At 42.9% G+C, this 20780-nt stretch overlaps 1 protein-coding gene across 6 annotated transcripts in view; it reads left to right on the top strand.

Moving 5' to 3' along the window:
* The window catches only part of PPP2R2B (protein phosphatase 2 regulatory subunit Bbeta), a 456159-nt gene that overhangs the window by 301775 nt on the left and 133604 nt on the right, over positions 1–20780 (top strand). The window lies entirely within an intron of this gene.

Raw genomic sequence — 20780 nt, 5'->3', positions numbered from 1 at the left:
CTGCCTGCTACCCTGTGATTCCCTCTCAGTGGGGGAGAATCGATAAGATCAGTGAGGCCCACTTCTGCACATCATCGGTCCTGCTTTTAATCGTGGTAATCCTGGCTACAGACCCCTCCATCTGGAGGCATATTGATTAGCAGTGATATTTGCTTGATGATTTGTGACCATATTTAGGGTGCATTTTAGCTTACGACTCAGCATATAGTTCCTGTTCCTTTCGGTTTTATAGTTTGGTGCCTCTTTTCTCCCTACTGCAAAGGGCCTATTGGAGGGAAGCTTGGGGAAAATCAATTTGACAGGGAGAAGAACTGAAATAAGTCTTAAACAGAATCAGAAAAGGAAAAATTTTAAAAGCACTATAGATGCTTAATGCCTAAGAGATTTGAATTGGAACAGACGTGGGAGAGGAGGCATTGAGTCCAATAAAAATGCCATCAGAGTCACTGGGCTAAAATTCATACCAATTACCTCTCATTAGGCATAGAGGAGCTACCACACATTTTCTTTCTCTTGAAAAGGGCATCTCACACGTATCACAATTGGAGAGAGTCCTAAACGTGATGCTTTCTAGTAACCTCATATGATAGTTTACAGATTTTCAGCAAAGTCACGTGTGTACGGACTGTAAATCCTACATCATTTGCCAAGTCCTTTCAGTCCCGCATACACTGAAAACCCTATTCGAATAGACTGTTGGTGGTAAAAAAAAAAAAAAAAAAGTAGAAGAAAAATAATTCTTTCCCTACCCGCCCAGCTATTCATTTCCATCCAATTAATAATTCATGCCAATCTTCAGAGCCTAAGACTGTTGTGAAAGAGGATTAAAAGGTAACATAAACAAAATGCTGAGCATAGAACCTGGTTCATGTATGACTGTATTAGTTTCCTAGGGCTGCTCTAACAAAGTACCATGAAATGAGTGTCTTAAACAACAGAAATGTATTGTCTCCCAGTTCTGGAGGCTAGAAGTCTGAGATCAAGATGTCAGTAGGGTTGGCTCCTTCGGAGGCTGTGATGGAGACACAGTTCCAAGCCCCTTTCCTAGATTCTGGTGGTTCACTGGCAGTCTTTGGTGCCCTTTGATCTGTAGATGAATGCCCCTCATCTCTGCCATCGTGTTCATGTGACATTCTGTGTGCGTGCATGTCTCTGTGTCCCAATTTCTCCTTTTTAAAAGGATATCAGTCATCTTGGATTAAGGCCCATGACTCATCTGAACTAATTACATCTGCAATGACCCTATTTCCAACTAAAGTTACATTCTGAGATATTGGAGGTCAAGACTTCAGCATCTGAATTTTAGGGGGACACAATTCAATCCATAACAATGACTATTATTTATTATTATGTTTTAATCATGATTTCATTCTTAGCTTTTCATGATTTTCTCTTCACTATAACCTACCCTCTCTATACTGCATATTAAAATATGCAAAGAAGGGAATGAAGAAATTGGAATATTGTTGTATAGTGTGAGTATCCTCAAGTGGCACTGGCTGAAAATTTATAGTACACAACCACAACGTCAGGGCATCCATGGTCCTGGTAGAGGGATCCAGGAGAGTTGGCCAGCCCCATCCAGCAAGGCAGCAGAGCTTGTCATTAGTTACACCCAAAGCCATCCAGAGTGTTGGCAATCTCTCCAGCCTTAAGATTCTGGTTTCCTCCCATAGGAAGCAGACAGGCAGCAGCCTGCCCAGCCTCACCAGATGGTGTGGAGTCCCTCGTGCCACTAGCGTCATGCGTCCTTAAGATTTATTAAAACACCCACAAAACAAAAGAAATGCCCTTTGGGGCAATAAAATCCCAAATCTAGCAATTTCCTGCTGTATCACAGCAAAGGACCTCCCTCCACCACCCCCCCCCCCCCCCCCCCCGCCCCACTGGCTGTTGTTGAGCTAGATGGTTAACCAGTAATTCTTCAAAATGGTTTTCTTCTGACATGGGCACAACATTTTCCTTTGTAAGAACGTGAAGGTTTGATTCCTCCAGAGCCCATTATATAGACAGATTGGCCCCCGAGATAATTACAAGAAGATAGGCTAATGGGCTCGATTAAGGAAATCCCATTACCTCCATAAAGAATCACCAGTGAGGTTCAAACCCAGACGAAGTCTCGCGGGCACAAAAAGTACAGTTTCTTACCTAGAAACATAGAAATAGCATTCGGTCCACATGTTTATATTGGGAAACTAGGTTGCTATCGATCGGTCAGACAGGACCGTGGAACCAGAATATTTTTACTCCACTCTGTTTCAAAAGAATTTAGGATGACATACGAGGGTGGATGAAATATGACATGATAGAATACATTGAAAATTAGGGGACCTAAAATTGTGGTCTCTCAGTATTGGAAGCCAACTTTCCAGCAAAGGCAGCATTGCCAGCTCTAGAAAACCTGATGCATGGCTACGCAGCTCTTCCTGATCTAACACGATCCCCAGAGCCCTGAGGAGCTTCCTGAGAGAGGCAGTCCCTGGCCTTGTTATGACCCCTAGCTATTGACTCAAAGCTGGCCTGGAGACAGGCAAGAGAGTGAAACATACATGGCCGTCTAAAAGGAAGTGTGCTGTCTTCTGGGATATCATGCCTGGTTTCACCCTCCCCTCCCCAGATCAGGGGATTTGTATGGATATAATAGACTGTCAGCTCATAATTTAAATGGGCTCCCTTCCCCTGACACCACCATCTCCAACTTCAGATTATAAGCACATTTTTTTAAATGTATATGAAAACGTTTTGAAAGGTGAAAAAAACACACTAAATAACTAAATGAAAGTTAAGAGGGTGTATTATGCTCATCTCTGTCCTATGCCCTCTTAGTGTCTGGGGCACATACATACAGGGAGAAGAAAGATCACGGGCTAGTTTTGAACCTTCCTTGCTGAGTGCCTCTTTTTTATCAACCAGGTGTTTTTTAAAACCCCTGTGGTGAGCATAAGACTTACCTGAGGAGTTTTGTAAATTGCAAATTCCTAGGCCCCATTCCTAAAGAGTCTGATTCAGTAGAACTGGGGCCAGGCCCAGGAATCTGCATATTACTGTATTCTTCTGGTGATTATGAGCTTCATGGCTGATGAAACGTAATTTGAGATGTACTGTGCTCTCCTATGGTTTTCAGTCTTTTAGAGCAGTAAATTTTGCATTCCTAGCCTATCATTTCTTCAAAATGGAATTATTTTTCTATGCGTAGTGCCTATAAAAGCTAAATGTGCTCATTGTTTTTTTTAAATTGGACAATATGAGTAAAAATCATCAATTTTCCACCATCAAGACAGAACTGTCATAAATATTTTAATGGATATACATCAGAACTTTTTTTCTGTTTGTGTGTGTGTGTGTGTGTGTGTGTGTGTGTGTGTGTGTTGTCTGTGTGTATGTGTAATCTCTGTTATTTAAAAATATTAAGTTTGCTGACCCAAATTCGTGAAAGAGAAGGGAAAGGAACTGGCTCCTACAAGATCTTTTTCTTTCAGTGTTAATAACCAATAACCTTTTCTTCCTTGGGTTCTGTGACTGTAAGGACCCTACATTTACATTGGCCTCTTTCAGTGATGATTTCACAATTCCTTATAGCTCTACCCAAAACACTTTTCTTTAAGGACTAGGTAGCTATGAATTGCCAACTTAGAAGACATGAGGGAAATTGCTGCACTGTCTTCAAGATTCTGTTCCTTTTCTTGCAAACATCGTCTTCCTACCACAGAACTGTTCTCTTTGACCACCTCTCCATCTTCACTTGGAAATCTACATCTGCCAATTCATTTTTCTACCTTTTGTGCAAACTGTCCTTTGATGTTTCACCTCTGAGAGGTCTTCCCTACCTAGAGAGAACTTTAAGAATCTGATGAAAATGATGATCCCTCACTCCTGAAAAATTACACACATATGCACCCACATTTTTGCATGTAATTTCATGAAGTCCAAGGAATCTAAGTTAAGGACCCCTTTGGTAATACAAACCTACCGAGGAGTCCCACAGACGTCATCCATGAAAATAAGTATTCAGCATCAATTATCCAGCAGATACTGCATTTGGGCCCTGGAGATACAGAGAGAAATAAGTAGGAACTCTGTCTAAAGGCTCTCAGGATAGTGGTGGAGGTAGGTAGAAAAACAATGACCACAGACTGTGAGAAACACTGTAATGAAACACAGCGAGGGCTATAATAAAATGTTCTTAAAGCATAATTCTCACTTCTCCCCTTAAAACTCTGGATATCTTCTCTTCCTATTGTCCATGAAGACTTTCCTCCTGAATCTGAAGCTTACTTCTCCAGTATCATCTGGACATGGCTCTTTCTTTTGCCCAGCATTCGCACATTATGCTCCTATCATATTAAAGTTTCTTCTGGTCCCCGAATGTGCTGTGCTGTATGGGTCTTCTTATGAGATGTCCCCTCTGCCTGGTATACTTTACTTGCCATCATTTGCCCTTTGGTCAGGCTTTCTTTTTGTCCTCTAACACTAGACTTTGGATGCTTTCTCCAGGGAGCTTCCCCTGATTTCTCCAAGTTCAAGTTAGATGCTCCCCCTATATGTTACTGTAGCACTCTGTACTTACCTTTATTCTCATCACTCTGTATTACAATTACCTCTTCATAGGTATGTGTCCTTCACCAGACAGTGATATCCTCAAGGGCAGGGACTATCTTGTTCATAGTTCTAGTGTTGGTAGCTGATGTATAATAGTTAATAAATATTTGAATTAATTAATTTACTAATTAGTTTAATGCTTAAAAAACCTGAACAGAATTAGTTTTAAGGCTTTCTAGTATAAGTCAGAATGGAGAGTCCTCCTACCTCTATATTCTCTGAGAAGTGCGGTCTATAATTAGAACTTTAACAATGTCTGATCAAGCTGCTCTTTGCCGGTAAGGAATCTGGCTCTCAGTTACTTGGTACACACAGAAGCAGCGACAGAGCTGAGGCCAGTTAATTAAGAGATGTTCACCTGTCATTTGCTTAGCGCTCTGCAAAATACTTTGGGGAGTCAAAGATGTGTGAGTTACCTGTTGTTAGGAACATAAGCATTCCCCATGTGGAATCTAGACAGTATATAATTTACTGCCAAATTATGTAGTAGAGACTGTAAGATGACATTTATAGCCACTTCTAGCTCATCTGTGAATCTAAGGTTTTTAATAGCACTTCACTGAATTAAATCCTCTTGTAGCAGGAGACTGGGGACCATGTGTTGATGATCTTATTGCCTCGAAGGTTGAGCATAGTCCCCTGGTCTGAGTAGGTACTTAACAACTATTTGTTAAACCAAATACAGTCAAAGGAGAGGAAGACGCCAGTAAATATGACATCTGGGTGAAGAGTTTCCCATCTGTAAATTATTTGACTGGAATGAAAAGCTTGTATATTTAATGAGTACTGGGCAATCACTGAGTATTATGCTAGGGGCTGTGAAGACACACTAGAATTAAGATGGCATCAAGAAAGAATACAAGCTTCAAAATCAGGCAGGCATACCTGATTCAAATCCCAGCTCTTCCGTAGGCTTGCTGGGTAACCTGCCATTCGTTTCATAGGTATTTGTGAAATCATGTTCTAGGCAAGGCAACACGCTAGGTGTTGAAGAGATAACATTAAATATTCTCTACAAACCTGGACTCTTCAACGACTTTCCTCAGCTTCTTTACCTGTAGTGTGAGGCCAACAACATTCTCTTGGAGAGCCGCTGGGAGGATTAAGTGTGATATGTAGGAAAATGCCCAGTACACCCTTGGCATGTAGTAGATACTCTATAAATGCCACTAGAAAGCACAGTTCCTGTAATCTAGTTAGGACAAGTCAATGAAAATTCAAGATCCAGCTACAGCTCACTGTCAACATGGTGGCCCCACTAGCTATGGAGCACTTGAAATGTGGCTAGTCCAAACTGAGATGTGTTGTAAGTATAAAATACGAACCAGGTTTTGAAGACTTAGTTTGAAAAAAGAAAACTCACTTATAATTTTTTTGTTTATTACATGTTGAAATTATAATATTTTTATTTATTTATTTATTTTGTGGTACGCGGGCCTCTCACTGTCGTGGCCTCTCCCGTTGCGGGGCACAGGCTCCGGACGCGCAGGCTCAGCGGCCATGGCTCACGGGCCCAGCCGCTCTGCGGCATGTGGGATCTTCCCGGACCGGGGCACGAACCCGTGTCCCCTGCATTGGCAGGCGGACTCTCAACCACTGCGCCACCAGGGAAGCCCTATAATATTTTTAACGAATTGGGTTAACTAAAATACATTAGTAAATTAATTTTCCCTGTTTCTTTTTAAAATTGTTTTTCTTGTTGCTACTAGAAAATTTGAAATTACACGTGGCTCACATTACCTATATTGGAAAGTACCGCACTAAAGAATAAAAGTTTGTTATTGGTTTTTTTTTTTTTTTTTTTTTTGCGGTACGTGGGCCTCTCACTGCTGTGGCCTCCCCCTTTGTGGATAGTTATTGGTTTTGAAAAGATGTAATTAGAGATGCCAAATTGACCTAGAGACGTGTCCCACAAGGTAGGGATTGAGCAGGGATGAAAACACAAAACTGTGATCCTGATTTCATACTCTCACAATGGTATCAATAGTAGTTACCAGATTACACCAGAACATTCTCATTCACTTCAGTTCTTATGCCACTTGTGAAACGTACCTGTGTGTATATGTAGGAAAGGGGATGATGCCAGGGGGTGGGGGAAAGCAGGCAGAGACATCCTCACTTCTCACAATGGCTGTTAGGATTGACTTCCTCATTTGGAAACTGTAAAAACAGCTGGGCTTTAGACGGGTGGAGTTCGGATGTCAGCCTCATTCCTTCCTATGTGATCTTGGGCAAGTTACTTCATTTCTGTGAACCTTACCTTACTCATTTATAAAATGATGGTGATAATAGTAACTGCATTAGTCTGCTCAGGCTGCCATAACAAATACCGTAGACTGGGTGGCTTAAACAACAGGAATTTATTTCTCACAGTTGTGGAGGCCAGAAGGCCAAGATCAAGGTGCCAACTGATTTGCTTCCCCAGTGAGGACTATCTTCCTGGCTTGCAGACAGCCACCTTCTCACAGTATCCCCACATGGCAGAGAGAAAGAGGGAAAGCAAGCTCTCTGGTGTTTCTTCTCAGAAGGACACTAATCCCATCATGGGGGCCTCACCCTCATGAGTTCATCAAAGTCGTTACCTCCCAAAGGCTTCGTCTCCAAACGCCATCACGTTGTGGACTGGGACTTCAACATGTGAACTTGGACATTCGTCCATAGCAGTAACTGTGTTATTAGATTTTTGTGGGGATTGAGGGAGCTTGTACATACTAAGAATGTAGCACAGTGTAAATGCTCAACTGTTAGGTTGTCACCCATCTAACAGTATTTAGATTGTATTTACATGTCCTCAGCTCCAGAACAATGCCTGGCACATATTTCATGTTTGGTGTTCAATAAATATTTGTTGAATGAGCTATATAATTCATCATCATCAAATCAAGCAATGACTGATTGTTTCAATTCCTGAAACACCAGTGTTATCAGGTAGGATCTAGCTTCTTGTACCCTCTAGGCCGTGTCTCTGAATGTGGATATAAGGACGGCCTCAGCTGCTGAGAATGGGCCATGCTGACAACCAAATTATCTCTTGCTTTGCCATTAGTGTCCCTCAAAGTTGACTCCACCCTCAGGCCACTCCTTAGCCACCTAGCCATGCCCATGATTTTATTTCCCTAATCCTGTCATTTTTTTCAGTATACCCAACCATGAGACTCTTTTTCCCCCATTCAATTTAATCATGGAAAACCTGCCCTGATTTCGAATCCCTTTGGCAGCTAATCGAAGCTTGAAGCATTCTATTAGCTCTCCGTATTTGCACTAAGCCCAAACTGACGCATCTGGGATTATTATGTAATAACTTGGGCTCATTTCTGGTCAGTATATACCATCCCTTTTCATTCTGCAAATCCCCTTAGGGCTTTCTTTCTGTTTGCATGGGGTGAGGGAAGGGGTTAGAAGGGCTGCAGTTGGGGGCTTTGAGGTAGGGGCAATGTTTGCTCTGAGTTATTATCCCACACTTATCAGTATTAAACTGGATTTGACAACTCATAGCCTAGGATTTAAATGGTATAAATCCTTCTTCATTTGCCAGCCTGGTCTCCCCCATTATTCATTGCGCTACCCAGTTCATTATCATCGGCATACTTGGAGGCTTGGCCCGTGATGCCTTCACAGTCAAATGATTTATACAAATAATAAAAAAGACTGGGGTTCCCAGCAAGGAGATCCAAAGCAATTCTCCCTCTGCTTTTCCTCTCATCTGGCTCAGTTCATCTCCTGAGCGTTAACCCTTAGCCCTCTTACTTCTTCTCCTGGGAAATTCATCCTCAGCTTCCTTCTGGGCCTGAGAAGGAAGCGCTATTGACAGGAAGAGGGGAGTGCTGAGAGCTATGATCTAATTCCAGTAAGGAGTATCAGGTCTTTATATGGGAGGCACCCTGCAAACCCTTTCCATACATTGTAGGATTTCAGTTGTCACAGCAGCCCTTTGAGGTGGGCATTGGTTTTATCCTGTTTGACGGTTGAAGAAACCGTTGCCTCTCAGTCTCACTAAGACAGGCAGAGTCGGAGGAAGAAGGCATGCGGGGAGGGCTGGGGGCTGGGAATACCGCTACAGCGTTTCCAGAGAGAAAACTGGTACCAAATGTGTAATGTGGCGGTGAAGGACACGAGCTTTGGCATCAAGCAAACCAAACCGGCTCTTTTACCTATTAACTGTGGGCCAGTGAGCAAGTAGCCACTCTGTGCCTCAGTTGCCTCTTCTGTAAAGTGGGAATAATAAAGTACCTACATAGGTAGTCATGAGGACTGAATGAGATGTCACAGAGAGGACCCTTAACGCATTTCTCCATCTGTGAAAAGGGTATATATAATAGTATCTAACTCATTTTACCTACACAGCAACCCTATGAGGTAATATGTATAAAGCACTTCAAGCAATGCCTGGAAAGGCTCATGAAGGTTAGTTGTTGTTCCTACTATGACTACTACCACTAACACCACCACTACTATGACTATTACTCTTGTCATGATTCAAGCTAAAATTGAATATAGAAGGTAGATACTATCCAACCACTACATTGCAGAGACCTTGAGGTAGGGTCCTGGTCTGCAGAATTTAGCCCCATGGTAGTGATCACGGCCGTGATTTACGACTGTAAGAAAAATGACCTGTGTGTGCCTGCGTGTTTCACTTTCCCTGCCCTGTATCTACCCGTGCCCTTCTCAAACTAGATGCCAACTCTAGGCTCGCCTGAGGGAGGTCTGGTCTAAAGCTCCAGCCCAAGCTTGGAAAGAACAGCCTTCACTCAGAAACTCAGTCTCCTGTCCTCTTATCTCTCTAGTCTCAAGCTTTAAGTAAGTGTACTTATGAGGCCATATGTTTCTTGCTGAAAACCAAATGTGGATGGATAGGCTCTAGAGATCATATTCACTTATTTAAAACGTGGGACAAGGGTATCTCTGTTGGGAGCATCTGCTGCATTGAAATGAGACAGGAGTCCCCCCCTCCTCCAATTTCATATCTTGCAAAAATATTTCTGTTGACATTGATCTCAGGTAACCTTTAGCAATACCATAAATGCCATTATTTTATTTGATTTTTTTTTTTTTTTTTTTACCATCCAGCCCTGTGCTTCGGAAATACAATAAATTTTATCCTGTCCCATAAAACTTGCAGTGAATGTGCTACTTGAATATTTTATAGTTGAATGTAAGAGGCTCTGCATTGCCAGGAGGCACCCCCATGGATGTACATTTGTAAAGGAAGTGATGCCAAGAGTTCACAGTGGCCTGGAAGTCCAAATGCGGCCCAGATTTTCTCCCGGACCCTGTACCTGGAGCCAAGAGTAATGTTGAGTGCTTCGAAATATTTTTGCAATGTGTGTTTGTCAATCATTTATAGGCAATGGATAGCATTGTTTTCAACACAACTCTTCTTTGCTGACGCTGCAAGAGCAGAAAGGGGGCTTTAGAATCAGTCTTCTTAGCTAACTGTGTGGTCTTGAGCCCTAAACCTTGAGTTTCCCAGCTATAAACGTGTGTGGAAGTAGAACCAACCTCATAGAACTGTTTGAGGATTAAATGAAAAACATGCATTTAGGGCTTCCCTGGTGACGCAGTGGTTGAGAGTCCGCCTGCCGATGCAGGGGACACGGGTTCGTGCCCCGGCCCGGGAAGATCCCACATGCTGCGGAGCGGCTGGGCCCGTGAGCCATGGCCGCTGAGCCTGCGCGTCTGGAGACTGTGCTCCGCAACGGGAGAGGCCACGACAGTGAGAGGCCCGCGTATCACAAAAAAAAAAAAAAAAAAAAAAAGCATTTAGACTGTGTCGCCCCCTCTCTGACACAAAGCACTCAAAGAAGTGTTAGCTATTAGTATTTTCTTCTTTATTGGTCTGCATATTCCTAACTTCATACATTGCGTAAATTTCATTGACGTTGTCTTTGCTGGTGATTACCCTGTGATAGTGATGGTCTTATTAACACTGTTATTGTTCATGGTAACAATCATAAATTTTACCTTCATTGGTTTATGAAACCTTTTCCATTTCCCCATATATTTCTGCAAGTTTGCCCTTTCTTCCTAATTTCCAGGCCACAGTCACTGTGGAAATTCCAAATCAAGCCTCCTTTCTATTTCTGTCTGTCCCCGCTTTCCATCAACTGTCACTTGGTTTTCACTTGCTCTGTGGAGGAATGGGAGTTGCTGTGAGTTTGGAGCTGAAAGCCTGAGACATAATATTATCATTTAGCTGTGCTGTAGCATTTGTATTAAGGAGGGCTTTGCAAACTTCTTTATGAGTGTATGTTTGTGAGAAATTCTTTTTTCGGGCTTCCCTGGTGGCGCAGTGGTTGAGAGTCCGCCTGCCGATGCAGGGGACACGGGTTTGTGCCCCGGTCCGGGAAGATCCCACATGCCCTGGAGCAGCTGGGCCCATGAGCCATGGCCGCTGAGCCTGTGCGTCCGGAGCCTGTGCTCCGCAACGGGAGAGGCCACAACAGTGAGAGGGCCGCGTACCACAAAAAAAAAAAAAAAAAAAAGAAATTCTTTTTTCTCTTATAGTCAAGAAGGTGTGATTGCAGTTCTGATTCTCATACTCAGCCCAATGCTGAGTGGCTTGCCTCTGTCCTTTCCCCATAACTGAGCAACAGAATAATGAATGATGATTTCAGCTGCCTTCTTCCCTCCCAGGGTAACATGAGTCAGCATCCGGGACTTCGCCTGGAGGCCCGAGTCATAAATATCCCTGCAATCCATCAAAAATCTCCACAAAAGGTTGTTTTTAAACCGTAAATGAGGAAAGAGTCCTTGGCCCTTATCTTAATCATCAAGTCAATGGGAGGTATTTATGGTTATAACTTTGGGGTCAAAGAGAAAAGCTATAGCCAATAATATAGATAAGAGAAACCAGTTTGAACCCATTGTGAGATGATAAACTTCTCATAGAGGAAGGACAAAAAAATTTCAATGAACATACCCTCTCTGCCCCCCAATTCCTGTCAGTCATGTCACATTTTTTTCCCCTATCTCTCTAATCTTTATTAAAGACTTATCAGATGCCAGGCCTGGCGCTAGCTCCTTTATTTGCATTATCTCCCTGCATTGTCATAACTAGGCTATGAAAGAGAGAAGATTTTCTTCACTGTTTTATAGAAGAGGAAATTGGGATTGAGAGTGACCTTGGACCCCAGATCCTTCGGACTTTAAAGCCCAAGCTCTTAGTTACTCAGTTATGCTCTATGGGAAGCCAGGGAAAATGAAGACGGAGAGAAGAATATATAGAAATGCAAGCTGGCCTTCTCTCTGCTACACAAGATGCTAATTATCTAACGGCAGATATAGTATGGTATAAAGTCTCGGCAAAATAATTTTAATTTTTGGTTCAGTACTATAAACAGACAGCCCTTAAATAGATACCGTAAGACCCTAAAAAGTCCCAGCAGTAGACTATTCCTGGGGATGCACCGAAGACGAAGATTTTGTGGACATTTAAAGTGCCAGGAATTGTGATCATTGTATATACCTGAAAATGTCCCTTTTTCGTCTTCATCTATTCTAGCTTACTTGGAGTGCAGCCTGCCATCAGGGATGGCTTTGTGATAGGGATAATATTTTATTTATGAGAGGATTAGCAAAATATGATTGTTGGATTCGCTAATAAAGAGGAGATTGGAAAAGGAGCCAGCTGGCATGCCACATGTAGCTCCGTTAGGAAGACACATCTAATCTGTGTTTTTCTCTCCAAACTCACACCTTGGAGGTGCCTGGAGCTTTCCCCCTCCGCCTTTCCACTGAGCGCCTCGAAGCCCTCACCAGTGTCTTCTGAAAATGCAGAGAATATCTCTGTCTGCATTTCCTGGCCAGACTTCCCATGGCTATTCAGACTGCTCCTTCTAATGATTAAAGTATCATCTGCCCAAATGTTGGAGCACTATTGTGTCCAGATGGAAGAGGCAGGAGAGCAAAGTGTTAACCGACAAGACCTGGAGTCCAACACACCCACAGAGAGGGGTTAACTCTGTGATCCTGGGTGTATAAGGAACATGACCTCTGAGGCCCGTTCTCTCCTCCTGGAGAAAAAACAAACATACACTTACTTTAGGTTTTCACTGCTTAACAAGCTTTAAGTTATTAATAAAATTTTAAAAGATTTCATTTGTAGGAATCACACAGCGGGATGGGTAGTACTGGCAATTAAATCTTTTTTTTTCCTTTCCTAATTCTGAGCTCTACTAGGTAATGCTCACTAAATTGATGTCTCTGTCTTCCTTGTCTTTGCTTTCTTTTTGCTGGGGAGTCGTTGCATTTTAAGAAGTGAGTCATGATATTTAAAATTATACATGCACATTGCAGAAAACAAAGAATAGAATTACCTCAATACAGTACAATTTAAAACCACATAATCCTGCCCTCTAAGCCTTAATACACTTCCTTCCTGTCCTGTTTTTTTAATGCATATATTTAACATGGTTGAAGGCATCCACAGTCTTTGAAATGAAGGGAAATGTCTATGAGCTAAGACAATGAAAACTTGTTCTTTCCACTGTTTCCCATGGAATGGAATTCAGGATACAACTCATCAATTTTGAATATCCTGCAAGGTTGTTTAGAAATGAGTTCCCAAAGGCCCCCTTTGTAGAGCTGCTGCAAAATTGGAGTGTGCTGGTTCTGTAGGATGAAGCTCACACTCAGTAACTGGACAGTTAGTCCCTTACTGAAACTTCTTTATGAACCTGAGGTAGGCCTGCCGTTGCATATGTCATAGTCAGAGGGACGTGTAAGTGCCTCTGTTCCAATATCTGCTTAGGCACAGACCTGGTTTCCCTTTTGGAATCTGGAATTTTATATGGCCCTCTATGTACCGCAGTGGTTGCCCAGGGGCATTTATGGACACAATGGATTCTGGGCAATTTACACAGCAAAGAAGACTCTGGAACATGCTCTTAGGGTAGGTCTCTCCGGTGAGATCCCATGAGCCTAAGATTTGAACCTCCATAGTTCTTAAGATATTGACTCAAGCACCAGGCAGCACTGGTTCGAATCCTAACCCCACTACTACCTGGCTTTAGGATGTTAGGCAAGTTACCTCACCTTTGCAAGCGTCAGTTTCTTTCTATGTTAAATGAAAACAACAGCACCAACCCATAGATTTGTGTGGCAAGTGACTTCACGCATGTATGGTGCCTAAAAGAGTGCCTAATACATTGCTCAGTCCATGTTAGCAGCTGGTGCTTTTGTCGGTAATCAGGGGCGTCTATGTTTGTACTCAGCCACGCCCCCTTCTGCGCGATCTCAGAAAAAGCCCTTCGGGACTCTAAACTTCCGAGGGCAAAAATTCTTGCGCTCAACTCTTTGTTCCCAGCAGCCCCAGGACAGTACCTGGTTTGGCTTAGAGGCTCAATATTTAGTCCTTGGCTCAAATTGGCTAAAATCTGAGTTTTCTTCTGGTTATGTGGTGCCTAGTGATGACTTGACTCCAGGCTCTGCAGGGTGGGTGTGTAATGGTGGAGAAAGAGGCTTCGCTGGACGGTCCCGCTCTTTGCCTCTCCACTCCCACACGGATTCTTCCCTTTCATCCTCGATTGCTTCAAGATAGGAATGGAGCAGGAGTCCAGACAGGAGAGACTGTGAAAACCAGTAGCTGTTTTTAATTTTTACTTGCATATGATTCCCTCTCCATCCAACATATCAGCCCGTGATGTTTCCCAAGGGAGACCTCAGAACCTCAAAGTTACTCTGTCAGAGTTTTCTTGTTATAATCTGCATGTTCTCCGGGTGCTGTGCTGGGTTCAAGGGTACAACAGTGAACGGTAAATTCACAGGCCCTGCCCTTGTAGGGTCCTTTGAGGAAGATGGTAAATATTTGTGTAGCAACTGGTGAATATCGCTTCTCTGTCAGGAAATTCAGAGTGCCGTGGGCGTCTTAGGAGAGTCACCTGATTATTTTGAAACGTAAAGAAGACCAGTTATTTAGCTTTAGTAGAAAGCAAGACTCTCCTTAATAAAATATGGAGTAGGGATGGTATTATGGGTTTCAAGATTTCCTTGTCCTATATGATATTTTCTGTGCTGAAAAGAGCACAGTACGTGAAAAATCAGGTTATTTCTTATAACTCAGTGTTTTACGGTCAACTTATACCACCTTCAGCACTCAGAGGAATTAAGATCATTTCATCCCAAGACAGGCTTTCTAACGTTTAGATACACGCCTGCATATCCTTGCTTCCAGATGCCCGCATCCATTTCCCTATGGCTGGTTATTTCTTCTTCTGAAATTTTTTTTTATCTTCTTTCTGACAGTCTAGTGGCAGAAAGATAGAGTTTCTTCACGCTGTGTTTTTACTTTCCATTTTCCTGATAAAACTGTATCACTGCAGAGGAAATCAAATCTAATCTTCAGTATATTTAGCATGAAAGCAATAAAAAGCATTAATTCACTCCAGAAAGAGCGAAGTGCAGTCGGGTACTCAAAGGAAGAATCACCATGGAAACAGTTTTCTTGAAATTCTGTACTCTCCAGGCTCTAGGCATGACTAAGTGAAGAAAGGAAGGCAAAGGGAAGAGAAGAAATATCTTGCCCTTTCTGTTGTCACTAAAATGCTGCAGAGGAATTGCCATGAATTATTGATTGCATGAATAGAAGTGTATATGAATTAGAATTCTTGAAATGTTGTCTTTTAAATGAGTATGTAAGAACACGCTGAGAACTTGTTCTTCACTGTTCTCCTTTCCTCACTGTCAAAATCCCAGTGAACAATCAAAGAGCTCTCCTAAGGTCAAAAGTTTGCGGACAAGCGCCAGGAATTACGGCGATTCAAAAATTATATGAGCTAGCACTAAAGCAGTATGCTTTTGCATATAACTCCCAGATACACTTGCCTTTGTATACCATTTTAAGATGGCTATGGTTTCAGAATTTTTTTCAAAGATACTAAGTAAGTAAAGATCAGAGGCCAGCTCTTGCTTTGGGGACTGTGTTAATAGGACATGATGGAATTTCCCTAAGGAATTTCTTATGGATTAAATTCACATCTGGGCACGTGTATATATCTCACAGTGAGCCAACTTTTCTTGCTTTCTATGTCTTTACCAATTCATAGGTTTTTCTCACTGAATCTGTACATCTATATTTAACAGCTCTGATAATAATATCTACCATGGGTTAAATGTTTCCTGTGAGTCAGTCACTGTGCTGAATCATTTGCATAATAATATTAAGAGCATGGACTTTTACTTGGATAGAATTGTGTCTCATGTGGCAAAATGGCTAATGCAGTAGATGTTCACTAATAAAATAATTATGTTCCTGTGTAATCCTCATGACAGCCCTATGAGAAAGTCCCCACTTTACAGATGAAGTGACTGAGTTTTGGTGATGACAGTTGATTACACTGCATCACAGAACCAGTGAGTTATAAAATGTGGAACTGGAACCATATATGAATGCTAAGTCCATGGTTTTAAGAACAGCACTAGGTTTTCATCCTGGAGGACATAGACAGCCTGTCCTTTCCATCTCTATACAAACTCATAGCTGTCGAGGAATTCACATAGGGAAGCCCTCATCGTATTTATAACAAATATATATTTCGAATCTACCACTGTGCCAGGCACCACACTAAATATCAAAATTGAAAATAAGAAAAAAGTTTCTGCCTTCATTGAGCTTACAATCTTCAGGAAGTGTTGGCATGAAGGCAAAATAGTCAAGGGTTCAGGGAAAAGAGAGGTTAATGACATTGTGGAGGATGGATTCCTCCTGGTCCTTCAAGAATGGGAGGAGCTTCCAAAAGGTAAAAGAGAAAGGAAGAGAAATGAACGCGGGGGTAAGATCGCATGATAAGCATAGAAGTGGTGGGGATAACTGAGAAGAGTGAGAGGACCTATGAGAAGATCAGGGCGTGGGATTTAGAAAAGTGAGTTTGAACGAGTAAGTTGACAGGTGGGCCAATGAGTGAAGAACCTTGAACTCTGGGATGAGTCGGGCCAGAGTTGATCCTATCAGTACAAGTGAGCTTTAAAAGCACCTGTTTGTTTATACTGATGTATTAATTACTTCTAGTAAAGTGTACTATTTTCTCATGCTTATGTCGGTGACTTTTTACCTATTTATATACCCATGGCACTGTCCCTCAGATTGAAGTATAGGATATTTTTAGGACTCCATGTCCCTCTCACTTGAATCATCCCCATCACCCACGATTTTCACTATTCTGACTTGCATATGAGTGTTCAAAGGAAAGTGATAAAAAGGCAAATGCCATGATGAAAGTTTAGAGGGAAGTTTAATGACTTCTAGGATGTAGCATAAAGTATGGAGGTGAGAGATTTCAAACCAGGAGACCAGCCAAGAGAATGTCACAAGGTTCAGAATACCTCTATCCATCCATTCAGTTAAATATATATTGGGCACGTGTTATGTACCAGACACATACATTGAAGATACAATAGTGACCAGCATGCGCTCTCTCAAGGGAGGCTTCCTGGAGGAAGAGATGTCCAACCTGAGGCTTGAGGACCGAATAGGGGTTAGCCAGACCAAGGAGGAGATTGAGACAGAAATGGTTCCAGGCAGAAAGGGAGCATGTACAAAGGCCCAAAGAAGACAGGTGGTATGGCCTTGTTGAAGTAGAGGCTTGGGCAAGAGAAGAATGGAAAGAAATGAGAAGGTTTTCGAATTCGAGAAGTAGCCAGACTTAGTAAATATTATATCAGAGGAACCATGTCAAACTGGGTTTCTTTTTTAAACATCAATATATAATAATTGTGGCAACCTCGCTGTGCAGCAGTCTGCATCCATTGTTCAGAAAATCTCAGATCTTCAGTGTGGCTGGGTTTTTCACTGTTGTTTTTATTGTAAGCAACCCACCTGGTTTCAGTCATTTCTCTTTGAACTTGAACCAGAAAAACCAGTCAGGCAGTGAGATTTTCAGCATCTTTTCACCTGCCTCTTTTAGATGAAGCTCTTTTCTTGTTGTTTGTACATTCTTTGTCCCCTCTTTTTCCGGGGTGGTTTGGGCTATGCAACGCCGCCAGGCCACCCCTCTGTCCTGACTTGTCCGACACGTTTCCTGGTATGGCTTTGAGAGAGCTGTTGAGTTCACACCAGCCCTTTTTCTCTCATTCATCAGCAGGTAACTCAGTATGCAGAAGAAGCCTCGGTAGCCCTGCAGCCCTGAGTGAAGCCCTAGCCCTGTTACATATCTTCCTTGTGCTCTTAATAAGTTACTGTTTCTGTGCTTCAGCTCCCTTGTCTGGGGAAAACAATACCCACTGTAGAAGCTGTGAATGATTAGTATAGAGTATGATGTGGCAAATCCGCAGGATGGTGCCTAATGCAGAGGAGGGCTTCCATGAGGTTTTCCAGAGGTAGTTAATCAGAGTGGTTAAGAGCAGAGGCTCTCAAGTTAGACTGCCTACGATGGAAGGTTCTGCCAAAGGCTAGCTGGGTTCCTCCGGGCAGGTCGCCTAAGATCGCGGTGGCGTAGTACTCTCATCTGTAAAATGGGGGTGATAATAGCGACCTCCACCTCGTGGTTATAGTGTGAGGGTTAAATGAGGCTTCACACGGAGTCTGCAGCGTGTGTATGTGTCTATATCCTTTATTAATATTTGATGTTAATAATTACTATTTTTGTACAGTACTTGGCCATGTTTGTGAGAACTAGAGAGCTGTGCTGGCCTACATTGTAGGGTGGTTGCTAAGAGCAGCTAATGAAGAGGTGCACGCGGCTCCGTGCCAAGCACACAGTGGGCCCCCAGTAATGCTCGCTGAATGAATGAGAGCAAAGTGCTCCTCTATAAATGTTTTCTCTAAATGTTCCATCTTAATGATTAGTGGGAGCTTCCACACGGAAGGAATTGCCAAAGAGGTTCATGGGTGGCAGCCTGGGCTCAGGCCTGGTGGATTCTGATTATGTTGAACAAAACAGATTCGGATGCATCTACTTGGTACCATCGAAACTGTGCCAGCCAGCAGCAAAATGTGATTTCATGTTGGGGGAGTGCCAGGATCCAGTTTTACAAATCACAGTGAACCCTGCCTATTTCCAGCACCCTCTCTCTCTCTCCCTGCCCTGGGTGTTACTTACCTCCGAAAGAGCTTCCGGATGTTTCACAGAATCAGGCCCCAGATGTTTGGAAGACTTTTGCAGACAAGGTAATCAATCTATTTGGTGGCCAGATGCTGTCTGAGAATTTTCCTGCTACAGCACTGTGAGTTTCTAAATTCATTAGAAACGTAAATTAATTAAATCTAATCAACAGTGGGTGATGCAGAAGATTAAACAGTGAAAAACAAATACATTTCCAACTGGGTCACATTATGCAGAGAAAAACACTCCACTTTGGAGGTGAGAGTCAAGTTAACCCTTTGTGTGATATTCTCAAAAAAAACCTTGGCCAAATCTGAGGTCCCAGGCTGCCCTAGTAGGGTCATTGACGTTTCAAGAGATAAATTATGTGTTGATCTGACTTAGAAGGCTTCTGGAGTGGTCTTATTTAGTAATGCACTAATACAGGTGAAAATCTCCACCATTCCCTGGTCATGACGGGCCTCTGGAGGTAGGTCCTACAAGGGGCTACGCATAACGCCTAAAGCAGTATTTCCCAAAAGCATTATGCAGTCAGATAAATTTGGAAACAGAGTAAAGCATCTTCCTTTACTCCACACAAGAATAAGTTACCCGAATTCAGTCTTCTTGTTTATCAACGCTGAGTCCCCAACACCTAGAACGGTACCTGGCACACAGGAAATGCTCCATAAGTATCTGTTAAGTGAATAAATTATGGATGAACTTCTTTCTTCCAAGATTTCTGAGTCTTTAATTTGCCCAGATGAGTCCCCAAGACGGCAGATAATGTCTGAGCTGTTTCCGAAAAGTGTTTGATTTTTCTTTTACCCGAGGAGCAGCATCTTACAGGACTGATAACCCGTAGATATAAGTTAGAGAAATAGTCTCTAAAGCATTGCTGTATAGCACTCCTATCTTTTGTCCCATATCCTCTACCCTCAGTTGAAACGGGACTAGAGAAGATTCAGGGCGAGTAAATCGTGAATTTATGGGGTCAGCTTTTGGGTGGGAGGCCTTTCTTCAAGGATATGCTCAGCTCAGTGGAGAAGCCAGCCTTCAGCTGTGGAACCGACTCACTTGTGTTTGCCACGCAGACAAATGGACTGAGGCTGTGTGGTTAGGGAGGTTGCTGCCTCAGGTGCAGCCTTGTAGAGGTATCCGGTTTGAGAGGATACCAGCGAAGCGTCCAGGCCAGCAGCTGCTAATCACATGCCTACAGAGGCCACGTAAGTCAAAGGTGAAAGCAGAGAGGCAGAGGTAAACCTCAGGAGGATAAGCGAGAGCTGACATTTGGCCTCTAGGTTAGGGGGACACTAGGGAGTGGTGGGAGACAAGGCAAATTCAAGACCTTGTGCCCTTCTAAAGGGGGAGCCACTTCCTAGTCAAGCCAGGAGTGTGAGGACACCAGCCTAATGGTGCCAATCTTTTTAGTTTCCTAAAGAAGCTGCAAATCTGGATTTTTTAAAATATGCAGTTCATATTTTAAGTTTTAAAAGTTGATAGCTAACTCAAAACATTGGAACACTGTGTGGGTTAAATTTGCAGTGCCAAAAAAACCAGCTCTGCTGTGCTGGTGTATCCAGCGTAACTGGTGTTGTCTGGGCTATCTGTCCTTTGATGTGGAGTTGTGGAGCTTTGCCCTGACTTCTCTGGGATCCAAAGGAGAGAGCCATTTGGAGAAATCACAACAAATTATCATATTTATTGAGTATCTCCATTGTGCCAGGCATCATGCTAATAAGCTCCTTACCTTCCTTATCTTGTTTAATCCTCGTAACTCACCTCCAAAGTGGTACCAATGTTATTCTTTTTTTTTTTTTTTTTTTTTTTTGCGGTACACGGGCCTCTCACTGTCGTGGCCTCTCCCGTTGCGGAGCACAGGCTCCGGACGTGCAGGCTTAGCGGCCATGGCTCACGGGCCCAGCCGCTCCGCGGCATGTGGGATCCTCCCGGACCGGGGCACGAACCCGTGTCCCCTGCATCGGCAGGCGGACTCTCAACCGCTGCGCCACCAGGGAAGCCCTACCAATGTTATTCTTATTTCATTTTATTTTATTTTGTTTGTTTTGGTTTTGGTTTTTTGTTTTTTGTTTTTGGCTGCACCACGTGGCATGTGGGATCTTAGTTCCCTGACCAGGGATCGAACCCACGCCCCCTGCATTG

This window comes from Pseudorca crassidens, chromosome 3 (genome assembly GCF_039906515.1).
Source record: "Pseudorca crassidens isolate mPseCra1 chromosome 3, mPseCra1.hap1, whole genome shotgun sequence".
NCBI lineage: Eukaryota > Metazoa > Chordata > Mammalia > Artiodactyla > Delphinidae > Pseudorca > Pseudorca crassidens.
The sequence above is the reverse complement of the archived record's forward strand: the minus strand, read 5'-3'. Positions and strand labels throughout refer to the sequence as shown.